A 16,089-nucleotide genomic window follows, 5' to 3' on the forward strand; every position below is an offset into this window, starting at 1 on the left:
CTTAGACAGGTCTATCTGAAGGAGCAGGAAGATTGGAGCTCAGAGACTGGGGGGTCTGAACATCTGCTGTGGTTTTAGGGGAATTTGTTCTGTAGCTTTGCTTTTAACCTGACTGCAGGCAAACTACAGCCTTATTTCATCTCACACAGCTCTCACAGTAGCAGTTCTCTGGAAACCTTGGGTCATGTCAGTTTTCAACACAAACACTGTCTATCTTATTCCTTGCTCTGCTTGATGAGATATTTCAGACTGCTCCCTGGGGATCAGTTCAGAATATAGTGAGGAGGTCCATTTATCTCCTTCTGCTGTGAGAGCAAGTGCTTTCACAGAATTACCTTTTTCCTCTGAAATAGCAAGCCTTAAAATCCACACAAATCCATGAAGGCTGTGTTGCCCTTGCTCAGAGGCACTTGTTCATGTGCATGCCAGCACGTATAAAGTGTAGATGGTGCTGGAGGTGAGAGAAGCTCTATTTTGGTTGGTGCTATGATTTGCCTGAGGGGACCTTTGGCTAGGATTAGCCAACAATGATAAAAGCAGACTGTAGTAAGGGGTTAGACCACTATTCATATACCTAAGTACTCACAATACTTCTAAAAGTTGTAAATTCTTCCCTAATTCTCAGATCACCACAACAAAGAGTCTTTTAGTTTGTTTCTTCTCACAGGCTTTTTTTTTTCCTACTGCCTCGGGTGTTTGTGGGAAATGACGGCAGACAACAATTGATTATATTTGGCAGGCTGCTTCCTTCTCTCTGGCTATTAATAGTGCTGATTTTGTCAGGACTCTGCCCGGACTTTGACCATGTGCCTTTTTGTTTATGTTTGGTGTTCACGTGTCTGCCCCACCCTTGTCTTTTCCTCCCTGCCTCTGCACACCTGTCCCTCATGTTTATTGATTATTTGTATTATTTAGTTGAGCCGCGTTGCATTGAGCGGCGCGGAATCCTCTGTTGTCTTCTGTTGTCGTCATGTCTGTTGTCTTTGTCTCCTGTTTCGTGTTTTTTTTAGTTAATAAACCCTGTTTCTGTTAAGCTGTCCTGCATTTGAGTCCGCTTTTATCCCGCGTCCGTGACAGATTTGTTTACTTCAGAAGAATATTGAAGGCTCTAAATGGCTACAGTATGTGACATATTTTGCTTTGATTCATGAGAAATGCTTTTGTTTGTTTGTTTTTTGGCAAAAAAAAAAAAGGCTTTTGTACTTTTACAATGTTCAAATTTTTTTGGAAATTCTATCGCATTTAGTTTTTGTTACTCATCGTAAGTTGATTATTCGTCGTATATATGTCAGTGTATGAGAAATTTACCCAGGCTACACTCATGACCAGAAAACCTTCATTATACTCCGGTTAGATTTGTCTGATCTTTGCTAAATCACACCCACTTGATGCTTCAATCCCAAAACTTTCTTGTGATATATTTTCATCATTATCTTCTAGTTTTTTCTTTATCTTTTGTTTCCTTGACAGATGCTCTCCCTTGAAGCTGCATCTCACACACCAGAGAAAAGATATCGCATAATTGCCCCTCATTTCAAACTACAGAAGGCAGTCAACCAACCATTTCCTTTTCAGACTAGCACACTACATCTAAGAGATTTATCCTTCATCATCGGAGCTTCAGCAGCCTCTGGGAACGTTACCATTGGCTATCATTATTTCACAGGAGTTCTATCAGGAAGGAAGGCTGCATTGTTTCTCATGTTTTCCTCAACCTCAGCAAATCATTTTTCTACATCAGCTTTTGTTTTCTAAGTGGGACGAATATACACAGTGATGGAGCAGTAATGATTCACACTGAAATTAGGTTGAGCTTCCAAACACAGAACCTCTGGAGGAACAAACAAAATCTGCAAATCAGCCCTGATTCTATCTGAATTTCATCATTCAGTTTGGTGACACTGAATATTCGTTAGAATTTCTACTGCTGAAATGTAGAAGACATGATTCTTTCTGACTAATTATAATGCACTCCAACTTAGTTGCAAGCTCTTGAATGTTTTGACATATTGTAAGATCGTTTTGACTGAACCCGTCATTGATAATTAGTACAAACCATATGGTGCTTGACTATGATGAAGCATCACAGCATGTTTGGTTATGGTTGATACTGTATCTGTGATTCGAATGTTACATTTTCTTTAGAGTTCTCAAATATGCATGACATTTTTTTGTAGATATTTTTGTAGTTCAGTGCATGTATTGTCAAATTGAAAAACCACTGTCTAGATGTGGATCCAAGAATGGAGTCTAATGGGATGAACCATGGGAAACAATTCCTCTGGGTTTCTAAAAATGAATTAGCAAAATTTCTTTAGCAAACCTCTGTTTGGAAAACACCTACATGCATTTATGTAGATTATAGCTAAAGGCAGTTCATCAACCAGAGTAGCTACATGGGTAGAGACATTAGTTTTCACAAAAGATAGAAAAAAGATCTGTTTACACATTATAGGTCTTATTAGCAAACTCAAAACATGGCTTGTTGACGATGAAAACGTTTATACAAAAACATATATATATATTCATCCTGTTTATAATTTTATTGTGCTAGTCTAAAGTGTTGTAACGCAAAGCATAAAATCTTAAAAATATAAAAGTTAAAAATATTACCATTTATAGCACAATAAAAGATAAGGGTTCATTCATGGCATATTTTAGAAGGAAATGTATTTTAGAATAGAAGCCTTTATTTTGTCACTTATACATTACAGCTCAGTAAAATACTTTCTTTGCAAATCCCAACTTTTGGAAGCTGGTGTCAAAGCACGGGGTCAGCCATGATACAGCACCATGGAACAGAGTGGGTTAAGGGCTTTGGGTTAAGGGCCACCATAGCTCAAGGTTTTTAATCTTTTACAAATATTGCTTTATTGTTTTTCTTTTCATTTGCTAAACTATTTCAGTTTTTCACCAGATTCTTCATTTTCATTTCATCAGTTTCTAAAATTTTCACATACAATGTCGATTTATTTTTTATATAAACTTTTTCTGTGACATGATGCAGGTACCTTTGCCAAGAAAAGCCAAAAAAAGCAAGTGCTGATCATTTTTGTTTGAGTTTTTGAGGGATCAGAGGGATTTGCAGTCATTAGGAAAGTGACCTTGAAAAGCCATAGTGAAAGAGCTAGGTGACTGCTTACCATCTGTCTGCTTTAACTGTGTCCAAAGTGGATGCCAAGCTTGTCACTTTTACCTTCATCCAATTTTGTCACTATGTTTGGGAGCTAGACTTGGTTACAATATGAAACAATTTCATGTCTAGGCTTCCAGGACCTCAATTTCAACCTGAGTAGATAACTAGAAATATTTCCTGGACTTTTCAAAGTTTTATTCTTCCCCATGGGTAGAAGCAGTTGTCTGCATGTATTGTAATTATTATTGCATATTTGCATGATAAGTGCATCACAGCCCCTACAGGATACCCTACAAGACTGTTTTTTCCTGAACACTAGGGTTTTTTTCAGGTCATTATATCGATGTAGTGAACTTAAATCCTGCAGCCCTCCAGCTATTACAGCTCATCATGATTACCATATTTTCAGTGAGAAACCTGTCTTTGTGTGTGTGTGTGTGTGTGTGTGTGTGTAGGTGTGAAATACTATCTGAGAAGCAATTTAGCAGGATTAATTAGACAATTTTATAATAGCACAAATGTCAAAAGGTCCAGACAGTCGACACACACTGCAACGCTTTAGTTTTGCATGATCATCACTGATCATATTTTATACAGAAATGCCATAAAACAGTATTCCCACCTCATATCTTTGGGGTCCAAAGCTACAGGGTCTGTCCAGAGTGTTTCATGTTCTACCTATGTCAGAGTAGGCTTCTTTTGAGCTCTCTGTTTCCTTCCCACCTCCCCAAAAACATATATGTGTAGGTGGACTGGCTACCCTAAATTACCCCGGGTGTGAATGAGTGTGTAAAAGACCTAGGATAAACAAGCATCCAATTTAGGATATCTTCTCAGCCCATCCCCAGTGTTCCAGAAATGTAACCAGTGCCTTTTTAAAATGACTTTACAAGAGGAAACATGAAACCACATAAAACTAAACAGGTTTTTCAGACACTCGCAAAAGACAGCATGTAGACTCGAGAGTCAGCATCTAGACTCAAAAGTCAGCATTTAGACTCGAAAGTCAGCATTTAGACTCAAGGCCAAAGTAAAGAGGATGTGTTTCCTTAGTATTTATTATTACCAAGAGACTAATGCAGTCTGTTTATTGGTTCCTGTGTATCTACCAGATGTGTCTAGCTTAAAATGTCTACATAACACATTCTGCAAAGCTTCAGCAGATTTATATTTGACCTTGACTAAAAATAGCATTTTTGCCACAATTATGTACCCACTATCCTGGTCCAAACATTAGACAAACTCAATAATCCTATTAGACTATTAAAACATTATCTCATCTTATAAGCAGGGCTCAATTTGATTGGAAAAGCAAGGGTATCATTCCCCCAAAAACATTCCCATGGTAAAACTGGCATGACCCTTTGAATTAATCCCAATGACACATTAGTCACAATGTCACACTAATTAAACTGGCTAGCTATTAGATTAGCTGCTCCATCTGGGATTTTTAAATACTGCTATGTGAAAATGCTTATTTTAAATCTTGCATTTGCTCAAAAGGCAGTTTAGTACATAATTAGAAGTGATTGTATGGTCTGACCTTGCTGTCTAGGACTTTCATGTCTCAAAAGTCTCTTGGGTAAAAGTCATAAAATAATAATCCTGTCTCCAAACACTCTGTTGTATAATGCTATGAAGGGACAGGGTTATTCTTGATTTTAAGAATTAATGAGTAAGTCAAGGTGGTACTGTATGTCTAGAAAATATAAATCAATACATACATCAAAAATACCACTGGTATTTCATATGAATATAGTTTATGAAGCCTCGCATTCAATCTTTTCTCATTTTACCAATGTTCCACTTTTCTTGGCGCAGAAGTGGTACAAAAAAAAGGTTTCAATTGCATCTCTGAAAGCATTTTCTTCATAAAATGCCCTTGTGTTTCTTTCATTATTTGGAAGTTTAGATATCCACCAGTCTAGACCTTATGTTAAAGTAATCCTTTTACTTCTTTCTTTTATCGTTGAGCTAAACACAAATTCCACCTTCAAGTTATTGTGCAATTCTCATAACAGGTTGGAGTTTTTCCTGAAAGGTGTCCAGACACCTGTTTTCTGTGCTGAGGTGATTATAAGAAAGTATGAGAGATCAGCATGTTGTGAAGTCTTATATTAAATATGGAAGAAGGATGAAATCTGCTGGCATTCTTCAACTCATTTGCTATCCCCTCTGTAAATCTTCTAACAGATGGACCAGACAAATGAACACTTCAGCTTACACAGTAAGTAACCACCCTCATGTCCTTCATATTGATACCTGAGTAAGCATTCAAAAGACTCATCAACATTGATAAATGTGCACACAATAATCATTCCACATCACATCCACAGCCTCTATTCAGTGAAGTCAGTACTATGGTTTTAAGTGTGTCTTAAGCCATAAATAAAGAACAGAGCTTATCGGGACTTAATTAGCCATTATGTCCCCTTTGTGGTGCACTTCATCAATTATTTTACAGACTTTACTGGATCTGCCCATAGCCAATGAACTATTTATAAACCTTTAATGATTCAAGATAACCTAATCGCTATGTAAATTGATGTCGTTTATCAGATATACCGTAGTCTTATCCTTGGCCACTCTAGTTACATTTGCTTGAAATGCACTGAGGTTATTGCTTTTATTCAAACTCTATTCCAAATATGCAATTTCCCAAACCAATCAGAGGAAAATTAGAGGGATTTTGGTAGGAACTTCCAAAGGTTAAAATAAGGTTTCAAATAAAGAGTTGAATGACTTTGGTACTTTCCCATACTTCTGCACATGCCATATAGAACCTACAGTATTTACACCGGTCGGCGCTGCTTTTGTGTATTGTCTTTTGTTTAATGTCTTGTATTGTTTGTTTGCACTGTCTTTGGTCCTCCACTGTCTTTTTGTCTTGCACTGTTTACACCAGGTTGCACAGATGCACTTTATGCGGCTAGGATTAACTCACTTATGTCCTTAGCTCTGTGTTGTTTTTTGTAGCACCATGGTCCTGGAGAAATGTTGTCTCATTTCACTGTGTACTGCAACAGCTACAATATACAGTATATGGTTGAAATGACAATAAAAGCCTCTTGACTCTGGACTTGACTTAAAATCTATTGATATGGCTGGCAGAATTTAAATAGAAGCCTTGCCCACAGGCTTACAGCGCTCTAAACCTAAGACTTTAATGAACTTGGATAAGATTCATGTCACTTTTCTTTGAAAAGGCAATTCAAATTCTGAACACAGGCTTAGCAATTACATAAACAACTGAAAAAATGGTTCTAACTGAAAACCTGTTGGTTCCACTGTCCCTGAATTATCTCCAAATATGATGGACTTATTGATACATGAATTATAGACTTCCCATGCTCTTCAAGCAACAGCTGATATCTAATGAGCATCATGGAAAATGTTGCTGATGGATTATCTGAAAAAAATGCTGCTGCTCTAAAGCAAGCACTACAAATTACAGACCAGTACAGACACAAAACATTACTACTTATATTAAGAGTAAAGTGGTGCTGGGCTGTATCATGGTTTTGCTTTCACAATTTACAGATATAGGAGCCGGAAAAGGATGAGGTTTTGTGGTTTGTTTTTCCAGGCATTAGGGCTACCTATTTAGCATTCTGCACAAGGAATCTGAAAGAAATTCCTGCCATCTATAATGTCCAACCCCTTCATTTTCCTTCAGTTTGCAGCTTAGAAAAGGAACAGCCTCTGCCATTTGTTCCATTTTATTGTTTTCACAGCTCACAGTTAGCTAATCTCTATTTCCTGGGGGTTTCAGCTGTAACTGACTCATATGCATTTGGTACTGTACTGTATATTTACTGTCTTCCAACCTTCTGTCTGTACACTTGTTGACTGCCAGGGTGAGATTGGTACTGACATTTATAGGTACGCTTGCTCAATAGAAAAGCAGACAAGACATGACACATTTAATTATATATATATATATACAGTAGTGAATTGGCACAAATTGGAGATAGCAAAAAAATGCACCCACTCCTCCTGACTTCATCCTTAAGAGTCTCCAGTAACTGCAATGAGAACAAAATTCCCTCAAGGGATATACAATGTAAACTGTAAAACTCTGCATGTTTTATTTGTTTAATGTAGCTTAGACATAATCCTTTCTCTATTTTTGCAGCCCCTCTGTTTACATTGCACTGCTTCAAGCCTGTGATCAGATAATGAGGGAATTAAGTTAGTGGTTGAGCCTTTATGGTGATACATGTAATGCTGAAAGCTGTAGTTTAGATTAAATATTATGTTTGCTTTAGTCAGTAGGGACAGATCTTGAAGGGTCTTACCTTTAATACACAGTATAGAGTGTGAAGTTACTCTCTCTTAGGCTTACAACTACTGCCTTCAGTAATTACTGTGGCCAATTTGCATGCGCTCTGTACTGTCTTTAGAATTTATTGAGTGAGAAGTTAAACACACTCAGCTGCACAAAAGTTTCCCAAACAAACGGTGCTGTGTCAGCGAGTGATGCACTTTACACTCCGGAACGAATTTGACTTGAAAGGCTTTTTCATGCCTGCCTTGTGGCATTCCAAGGGCACAAATGATTGCACAAGTTGTTTATTCCACATAGTTTCTCATTTTTGTGCTATATACAAACGTATAAAATTTCTTCTCTCTCACTAGTTATATAATAAGAAATAGTGAGTACATTTCCAAGTGCATGCTTCATGAATCTTCCAAGGCGAAATTTTCCACTTTAAAAGCTGTTTGTGATGGAAAGGTCCCAGTGTCATGCTCCAGGAATGTTGCTCTCACTCCTGGTATTTCTGCAGACTATTGTAGGGCAAATAATTTAAGAAATGCATTGCTGTAACTGTAATAATCCACAGAAATTTAGAATGTAACTCCCTGTTGCATCCAAATTAAGAAACTTCATAGTTCTAACAAAGTTTTAAAAAAGCATTAGCTAATTAGTATGTAAAGGTGGGGTCTCTGTTGTTTGAAAGCCAATGTTGACATTTGAAATCACCAAAACAAACACGCCCCTAACCCAAATGGGTCCCACCACTGTTGGGTCCCACCACCGCCCCACACATACACCAGACAAGTATAACCCAAGTATAACCCAGACAAATATTATGGCGGAACCTGTTGGGGCAGCTGCCCGAGGGGATATTTTTATCAATAAATGAACTCAATGAGTAATACTATGGTAACACAAATGTGTTTATGTAGTACTGTGTGTTGTACCGTGAAAGGTTTATCTCCATTTCACACGGAAGACGTTCAGTTCTCTCTAGCGCTGGAAAGCTGATCCTATATTAACACGGGTCCTGCTTCTTGCCTTATCGTAATCCTTTCTTCGCTTTCTTTCTTTGTTTTTATCCACCATGTCAACGTTAAAACCGCTTTCTGCTAATGTCACACATGTGCACTGAACTCTCTCTCCGCCCATATTGACAAGACACGCCCCTTTCTGCTCATTGGCTACACGTTAGTTTTGTTTTTGTTTTGTTTGGCGGCCCAACACAGTTTTCTGAAGCATTTCTCAAACAACGGAGACCCCACCTTTAATGGATGTAAACTCATCTCCCTTCATGCCACTATGAATCAGTGAGAAGAAAAATCTGATTTGGGACATATGATCCACAAAGAGACAATACATGACATAAGAATTTTCTGTTAACAACAGTTAAAACTTGAAAAGATATCTAAAAAAACATATTTTTTCGCTAATTAATATAATTACTGATAAGTAAATGGTTTAACAGTACAGCCGTTTAACTGTGCAATGGTATAACTATATAAGTTATGTAACTCTATGGCAACAGGTAGCAGTCTAAATATATAAATGTATAACAGTGTTAATTTGTAACTGTATAACAGTGTATAACAGTATAACGGTGTAAGTGTATAACAGTATAACAGTGTATAACAGTATAACAGTGTAAGTGTATAACAGTATAACGGTGTAAGTGTATAACAGTATAACAGTGTAAGTGTATAACAGTATAACGGTGTAAGTGTATAACAGTATAACAGTGTAAGTGTATAACAGTATAAGCGTATAACAGTGTAAGTGTATAACAGTATAGCAGTGTATAACAGTATAACAGTGTAAGTGTATAACAGTATAAGCGTATAACAGTGTAAGTGTATAACAGTATAGCAGTGTATAACAGTATAACAGTGTAAGTGTATAACAGTATAACGGTGTAAGTGTATAACAGTATAACAGTGTAAGTGTATAACAGTATAAGTGTATAACAGTGTAAGTGTATAACAGTATAACAGTGTAAATGTATAACAGTATAACAGTATAACATTGTAAGTGTATAACAGTATAACAGTGTAAGTGTATAACAGTATAACAGTATAACAGTGTAAGTGTATAACAGTATAACAGTGTAAGTGTATAACAGTGTACAGTATAAGTGTATAACAGTATAACAGTATAAGTGTATAACAGTGTAAGTGTATAACAGTATAAGTGTATAACAGTGTAAGTGTATAACAGTATAACAGTGTAAGTGTATAACAGTATAACGGTGTAAGTGTATAACAGTATAACAGTGTAAGTGTATAACAGTATAAGTGTATAACAGTGTAAGTGTATAACAGTGTAAGTGTATAACAGTATAACAGTATAAGTGTATAACAGTGTAAGTGTATAACAGTATAACGGTGTAAGTGTATAACAGTATAACAGTGTAAGTGTATAACAGTATAACGGTGTAACAGTGTAAGTGTATAACATTATACCATTATAACACTATAACAGTGTAAGTGTATAACAGTATAACAGTGTAAGTGTATAACAGTGTAAGTGTATAACAGTATAACAGTGTAAGTGTATAACAGTATAACAGTATAACAGTGTAAGTGTATAACAGTATAACAGTGTAAGTGTATAACAGTATAACAGTGTAAGTGTATAACAGTATAACAGTGTAAGTGTATAACAGTATAACAGTGTAAGTGTATAACAGTATAACAGTATAACAGTGTAAGTGTATAACAGTATAACAGTGTAAGTGTATAACAGTATAACAGTATAACAGTGTAAGTGTATAACAGTATAAGTGTATAACAGTGTAAGTGTATAACAGTATAACAGTGTAAGTGTATAACAGTATAACAGTATAACATTGTAAGTGTATAACAGTATAACAGTGTAAGTGTATAACAGTATAACAGTATAACAGTGTAAGTGTATAACAGTATAACAGTGTAAGTGTATAACAGTGTACAGTATAAGTGTATAACAGTATAACAGTGTAAGTGTATAACAGTATAAGTGTATAACAGTGTAAGTGTATAACAGTATAACAGTGTAAGTGTATAACAGTATAACGGTGTAAGTGTATAACAGTATAACAGTGTAAGTGTATAACAGTATAAGTGTATAACAGTGTAAGTGTATAACAGTGTAAGTGTATAACAGTATAACAGTATAAGTGTATAACAGTGTAAGTGTATAACAGTATAACGGTGTAAGTGTATAACAGTATAACAGTGTAAGTGTATAACAGTATAACGGTGTAACAGTGTAAGTGTATAACATTATACCATTATAACACTATAACAGTGTAAGTGTATAACAGTATAACAGTGTAAGTGTATAACAGTATAACAGTGTAAGTGTATAACAGTATAACAGTATAACAGTGTAAGTGTATAACAGTATAACAGTGTAAGTGTATAACAGTATAACAGTGTAAGTGTATAACAGTATAACAGTGTAAGTGTATAACAGTATAACAGTGTAAGTGTATAACAGTATAACAGTGTAAGTGTATAACAGTATAACAGTATAACAGTGTAAGTGTATAACAGTATAACAGTGTAAGTGTATAACAGTATAACAGTGTAAGTGTATAACAGTATAACAGTGTAAGTGTATAACAGTATAACAGTGTAAGTGTATAACAGTATAACAGTGTAAGTGTATAACAGTATAACAGTATAACAGTGTAAGTGTATAACAGTATAACAGTGTAAGTGTATAACAGTATAACAGTATAAAAGTGTAAGTGTATAACAGTATAACAGTATAAAAGTGTAAGTGTATAACAGTATAACAGTGTAAGTGTATAACAGTATAACAGTATAAAAGTGTAAGTGTATAACAGTATAACAGTGTAAGTGTATAACAGTATAACAGTATAACAGTGTAAGTGTATAACAGTGTAAGTGTATAACAGTATAACAGTGTAAGTGTATAACAGTATAACAGTATAACAGTATAACAGTGTAAGTGTATAACAGTGTAAGTGTATAACAGTATAACAGTATAAAAGTGTAAGTGTATAACAGTATAACAGTATAAAAGTGTAAGTGTATAACAGTATAACAGTGTAAGTGTATAACAGTATAACAGTATAAAAGTGTAAGTGTATAACAGTATAACAGTGTAAGTGTATAACAGTATAACAGTATAACAGTGTAAGTGTATAACAGTGTAAGTGTATAACAGTATAACAGTGTAAGTGTTTAACAGTATAACAGTGTAAGTGTATAACAGTATAACAGTATAACAGTATAACAGTATAACAGTGTAAGTGTATAACAGTGTAAGTGTATAACAGTATAACAGTGTAAGTGTATAACAGTGTAAGTGTATAACAGTATAACAGTGTAAGTGTATAACAGTATAACAGTGTAAGTGTTTAACAGTATAACAGTGTAAGTGTTTAACAGTATAACAGTATAAAAGTGTAAGTGTATAACAGTATAAAAGTATAACAGTGTAACTGATCGTGGCGCAGTAATTTCTAAAGGCGCGCGCGAGACAGAGAGATATAGCGGGGCGCGCGCAGCTTTATTCCCGCCGGTGGGTCACGTGCCCGCGGGGAGCTCAGAGTGTGGGAGTTTGTCGACTGGGGAATAACGTCAACCGCGTCGAGGTGACTTGAAAGCTCCTCCGTGAGGGGGCGGTTCAGGCACAGGCTCATTCTGAGCTTATTTTCAGTGTATGTTTTTTAGAGCGACGGTTAAGGGAAAATGAGCTCGAGCTCCCTGCTGAAGTCAAGAAAAGCGTTTTCAGTAAAGTTCTGACCGGCGGAGCGACAGAGTAACGTTACTGTTACTGTACAGACAGGACACAAGTGCACTTCAAAGGGCGGTGTGAAGAAGGTAGGAGACGTTCATACACGAGCATGATAACAAAAATTGGTGTTTCTACGTCACCTTGTGTGTGTGTGTGTGTGTGTGTGTGTGTGTGTGTGTGTGTGTGTGTGTGTGTGTGTGTGTGTGTGTGTGTGTGTGTGTGTGTGTGTGTGAATAAGCGCTATACTTGTACCTGGGCTTCATCTACTGTATCTACTATAAGTATTTGTTGTTGATTTAAACTGCACAACACAACACAACATTACACTCAGCAACAACCGAATAAACATCAGCAGACCTTCAGTGTGAGCTATAAAGCGCTGATGAACGCGTCAATCTTCACCGTTGTGTCTTCTGCCCAAATTCATGTCTCCTTTTCAAGAGATGTTTTCAACTCTTTTCAGGGGAAAGTAGATAAACATGCACAAGTCTACAAGCCGCCACGTGACGCAGCTGGATGAATTTGCATATTTATTGAATCTTGTGTTCATTTGCATCTCAAAACAGATGACACTGAAAACTAAAAACTAAAAAAAAAAAAAAAAAAAAAAAAAAAAAAAAAAAAGAATAGACTAGATGAAGACTGAGTTTAATCTAATTTTAATTATTATTATTATTATTATTATTATTATTATTATATATGTTAAATAAAATATAGCATTTCTAATAGAAAGAATGGTAGCGTTAACTATTAACCTGTTTAAAATAGTCAGTGCAACTATTTATGTGTTTACTGTACTGTATGCCAGCATTTCTGTAATAGGACCTTTTTACACCTGGTCACTTCATGTTTTTTCTCTGATTCGATAACTATCTGATTTGTTAAAACTGTTCAATTTACATTAGGCCACATAATTGCGTCTTGGCGAATCGGATATCAATCCGATCTTTCTACTCCCGCCCAAAATGCAAATATATTTTACCTCATTTCCGAGGTAATTGAAATGGAACATGCTTTGGTGTATGCGGTTTTCAGAATGCAATCAAAAAGAAGACGAAAAAACTTGTTACGACGGTTATGCTACAAAAAATAGCATTTACTGTTTGCTGCGTTTTCGCTGGTGGCAGCAGTGCATTTTAAAACCCAACAAGACACCTGGGTGAAAGTCACTTGCGAGTGACGTACTTCCGTTTGGGAGGAGTATAGCGCTGACATATGTGGCTCGAACAACAACCAAATGCGTCCCAGACCACCTCCTGAAGTGGTTTGAACGATCAGATTTATATCCGCCTATCTCTAAAACGTTTCGGAGGGCATTTAGACCTGGTCTTTTTACGATCGGAGCTATCCGATCACAGAAAACGCATGAAGTGACCAGGTGTAAAAAGCCCCATAGATACAGATTAAAAGAATCAGTGGTATTGAGAATATGGAGACAAGAAGGAAGTGGTTACAAATAAAATAACTGGCTTGGTGAATATAGTCAACAGGAGTGTTTAAAACAACATGAAAGTGTGCGAAAAGCAATAGTGATTATTTATTGATTATTGGGTACAATAGTGATTTGCTGTTGGGAATAATGATGATAAGGTATGGGAACCAGTGGAGATCGGTGATTGGTCATTGAAGAAAAGACGTGATCAGTGACCGGTCCTTGGGAAACGTCTGATTAGTGATTGGTTGTTAGGAACAATGGTGATCAGTGATTGGTCACTGGGAAGCAATGCTAATTGTGGGTGACAATGTGGTTGTGGGGAACAATGATGATTAATGATTGTTGGGATTAGTGATGTTGACAGTGATTGGTGATTAGTTATTTTTTGATGATTGGGAATGAGAGAGCGAGGGAGAGAGAGGGAGATAATATTAGAAGTAATGTGAGGGGTTTAATTTATGTTCTGTGCTGTCTACTGTAATATATAGTATGGGTGTAGCTTTCTTAAGTACTGTGTCATAGCTGACATCTGATATATTGCTCCTTCACATTTCCAAACCCTAAGGCTTCTTATCCAATAACACAATGAAAAAAAAATACAAGGTTGTTAAGATTCTAATAAAAGATCGAGGACTAAATGTGTTTAGAAAAACATCCATCCACAATGAGTTTCGGAGGCTGAAAATTAGGCTATAGTTCTTATATAGCCTAAGAAAAGTGCTTTTTTTTTTCTTTTTAAGGTTTAGTAATATCGCAAACAATTCAGTGCTTATTATTTCCCTATAAAAACACTAAGGGCTGAGTAATATGACTAGAATATCATTTAACATTTTTTTTATTTCCAAGCCAACCTACATGAAAAGAGTACGACTTCAGGACAGCGATGTTTTCTGGCTTTTGGCGAGGGACCAGTCAATGAGGCCTGCCTTTTCAAATATTCACTGTAGAATGATTTGTGTTTCCTGGCTTTGCAGTAATGTTTGTTCGTTTGAGAGCTGCTTTTCTGCGTGTAATGAATCATGGATCCATAATTAAGGCTGAGGTACAGGAGGCCAATCAGGTCACATTAAGGATTTAGCAGTATACTGTAGTAATGCAGGAACGTGATAAAAGTCATATCACAATTGCACCGTGAAGAAATGATTGCATCATTCCATTCTGTCTATATTGTGTAGCCTCTATTTAAGGGTAAGATTTGATAGACTGTATCTTTTCACATCCAACACCAGCTGCGCTGCTACGGCCAAATAAAACAAGATGACAGGCTACTCAGGGTTTTGACTGCAATTCAACCACAATGTTTTAAAAGGTGACTTTCCATCCATGTCAGTTTTTATATTTAACCACTGGGTGGGTGTTTTTGGTTTCGTAATCCCATAGCTGCTTATGTGCATCTGCTTGATGTTTGGATAGCTTGGATAGTTGGCGTAACTCACGTGAATCTGTTGTACACTTTGGTTATAAAAGCAGATTGCAACAACATACCAAAAGAACGTAAAACGTATGCCACTTCGACCAGTTGACTCAGTCCTGTGTGATAGGTGTGTCTCCTTGGTGGATATCTCTATGGCCATCTGTCATATCCTTTGTTTGCTGATGAAGGTGCTGTTTGAATTTTAATGAGCAGGACAGCTCAGATGACGTTCTTCGGCCAAGAGGAAGTGCGTGGCATTAGGATGTCAGGTATCTTTCAGCAAGCCGTCTAAGGTCTCGCCGTGCCTCAGATAATGCATTCAGCTCTGGAAGAGGGAACCTCCTAAAACAGCACAGTCTTCTCAGTGTTTGTTCAGGTTTGCTCCTTATTATGCTGGCTGTTCTCAACTTCCTGTCAGAGTTCGGTCATTAAGGTAAAAATGTCACGTCACTCAAATACTTGAAGACGTTTCCACGATAAACATTACAAAAACCTGTCAAAAGTCTCCAAAGCAGCAGTGTAACATCTGCAGGGGAACAAAAAAAAAATCAAAAAGACAGGTAAGTATATGGATTTTAAACATCAGCTCAGCTTCCAGTTGGCTGTTGTCATAGAAACACTGGCAATCTCAGGAAAGCAAATCATGACATCATTTTTTGCAATATCAATATCACAGTGTCAGCAGCACCTAATTAATTTAAGCTCACCTCCAGGTTTTGTACATTTTAATAGGAAAATATTACTGTTGTGCTTTCTGCTGGGGAACTTTATTAAACATATGTCTCAGTGTCCCCAAAGTCAAAAAGTTTTTTTGTTTTTTTTTTAATATTTGGAATTGCAGCAGGTATTCTTTCATGGTCTACCCAGTGTCTCAAATCTATTTCTTAGGGCAACTATTCTTATCCCAGTGATGGCAGCCTCATACTGGCTACAGTAAAGCTGCAGGTTATGTCTGTAGACAATACAGAGATGTGTCCTCCACCCACAGCTCCAGTGCCAAGAATCCAGGAGGAGAAAAGAGGCTAGAGTCCATTAATGCTGTTGGCTTCTCATCAGGGGTTTGAAATTCAATTAGCAGGTTACGATCTCATGTAGGGTGA

The 16,089-nt window shown here is 36.5% G+C and overlaps 1 protein-coding gene across 3 annotated transcripts in view; it reads left to right on the forward strand.

Moving 5' to 3' along the window:
• The first annotated feature begins 11,930 nt into the window (after positions 1-11,930).
• mid2 (midline 2) overlaps positions 11,931-16,089 on the forward strand; it is a 113,829-nt gene continuing 109,670 nt past the window's right edge. For all 3 annotated transcript variants that reach the window (XM_060884653.1, XM_060884652.1, XM_060884651.1), the window contains exon 1: positions 11,931-12,226. The gene's annotated coding sequence lies outside the window, so the exon portion shown is untranslated. The remainder of the gene's footprint in view (positions 12,227-16,089) is intronic.

Source organism: Tachysurus vachellii, chromosome 13, assembly GCF_030014155.1.
Source record: "Tachysurus vachellii isolate PV-2020 chromosome 13, HZAU_Pvac_v1, whole genome shotgun sequence".
Classification (NCBI taxonomy): domain Eukaryota; kingdom Metazoa; phylum Chordata; class Actinopteri; order Siluriformes; family Bagridae; genus Tachysurus; species Tachysurus vachellii.